This window comes from Trichosurus vulpecula, chromosome 7 (genome assembly GCF_011100635.1).
Source record: "Trichosurus vulpecula isolate mTriVul1 chromosome 7, mTriVul1.pri, whole genome shotgun sequence".
Taxonomy (NCBI): Eukaryota; Metazoa; Chordata; class Mammalia; order Diprotodontia; family Phalangeridae; genus Trichosurus; species Trichosurus vulpecula.
This window is the reverse complement of record NC_050579.1, coordinates 155,154,875-155,157,255: the sequence shown is the minus strand read 5'-3', so window position 1 is coordinate 155,157,255 and position 2,381 is coordinate 155,154,875.

Here is a 2,381-nt window from a genome sequence, read left to right as displayed (position 1 = left end):
TGCAGGTTGTTGATGAAGCCATTCCATTCTTCCCAAAAAGAAGGGAGGTTGTGAGGAAAGTAGTAGTGGAAAGAAGAGAGATAGAAATGACAAAATCACTTTAAGGCTATGCTTTTGGGAATGAATTTGGTGGCCTGAAGGTTTCACATACTTTCAGTCATTGTCTAAAGAGGACATCCTTAATTAGTAATTACATCGGTTATAGGGAAGTTTATGCTCTTGACAGTTATATTTAAAAGAAAAAAAAGCTACTGAAAAGTTAGTACCTTATTTTTCTATACTAATTATTTTTCCCTAAGTTTGAAGGGGGGAATTTGCATATCTAAATGTTTGCTATTGAAAAATAGATTAGAGTATTCCTACATTGGTAGTTAGACCAATAGGGAAGGACCTTCTAAGGGTCCATTACTTATCTCTGCTACAAATTTATTTCTAAGCTTTGCAAGGCTAGAAATTCAATTATTTCTGTTCATCTAGGTTTTGGTTGATAACTGTATTCATAAGAGACTGTACTATTAACCCTGAGTGCCAATTCATTTAAAATCAGGGATTTGCCTTTGCAATGATATATGCTCCTGTTGGAGGACAAGCCTGGAAACCAAATGAAAGTTTGGAATATGACTCAGTGTTACTGGGGTCCTTGAAGAGGAAGTAGGGTATCTTTTAAAGGTTTTTTTCATATGTGTATACACATACACACACACACACATATAAAATAGAAAATTTGATGAGTTCTTCACAGTGGACAATCTGGAAAATCCTTAGTTATTAACTTCTCCACTTAACGTGTGCCTCTTCACGCACGCTATATTTTTTTGCCAGATTTCATAATGGATCACATTTTTTGGTTCTATGTTTCTACCTTTCCCTAGGTCTAGATGGTGTACCTGTGCTGATTTCCCAGTGAACCTGTGATGGATTTAGGGCTCAAATGTGTATCCCTTTCATCATCGTACCTTGTTCTAATGCAGGCAGCCTTTGAGTCTTGGAACCCTTTGTCTTGTTTACTACTTTAGGCCACGTTGAATGACCTTAATCTTAGGTGGAGAGTGGTGGGAGGTACAAAAGGGAAGAAAAACACTCCTGTGCTTTCTATAGCTACCCTTGTCCGTGAGCTTACAGATGGTTCGTTTGCTGTTCCACTCTATAAGAGGTCCCAGGGGGCATCAGATTAATACAGCAATTATGCCAGTAGGTGAGTGGAGAGGGGCAGGCTGAGCTGGAGAATGATGGTTATTACACCTTTCTCATAGCTGTTTTTATAGATGGATGAATGACGTGGTTGGCTAGGGCCCAGGAAGAGACGGGGAAAACAAAAGATGCCAGGAAGTGTAAAAAGTACATAGAGTTCCCTGAGAAGCTACTCACCATCATAGACTACATTGTGGGTGGCCATACAGGTTATATATATTAATTAATATTAATTAATTAAATTAAAATTAATTAATTAAATTAACCCATCATTTAAGAATTAGAACTGTTCTTAAACTTCCAATCAAATTTTATTTTTGAAATATCAAACATTTTTCATGGGCTTCTGAATAGTGTGAAGTTTGGGGAAAATGTTTTTCTCCCAAGTTTATTCTATTTAAAGTAATTGGAGACTATTATTTAGAATGTGCTGGCACTGCAGTTGATTGCCTTGCTGTTTATATAGAAGATTGGTGGATGGTAAAGTCCTATATTAAACAACAACACGAGAACCCCACCAGCAAACACCCACACCAGAAACACACAACCCTTAATTGGAAGAACAATATAATTGCACATTCCTAAGAAAGTGCGAGAAGCTGAGATCTTTATATCTCATGTAGTACGTTTGCCAGAGGCATTTCTACTCAGTATGAGTTTGTCAGGAAATTTCAGTTAACCAGAACAACCCCAAATCCCAATCATGATTTCTAAACAGGGTTATTGTAGCATAACCCCTAAAAAAGTACATAATGGAGGTTTTTATATCCCTTCCTAAGGCATTGCAGATGCGCGGGTACTTTGATCTTAGCTTAAACTTTTAATATAACTGCCTATGCAATTTAATTGAATTAGAAATTTCTCCATTAATTCTGAGCCTCCCACCCCCGACATTTGCCCTGTAATGCGTATGCCTGGGAAAACTAGCAACTGCATTTTGATGTTAGCTTAGGAAAATGAATGGTCCTTTGCTTAGTAGCAATAAAGTCAGTACCTGCACTTTCACATGGCATTTTTTTTCTCAGAAGTTGTACAGTGTACCCACTTAATATCATTATTTCCGTGTCATACATTAACAAGGAACAAGTGTACCCTTTTCAAAAGCAAAATCAGAAAACTGACAATTCTAGCCAACTTGTTTGGAACATCGTGAAGAGATGGAGTATAAGGGACTATTTTACCCTTTGTTT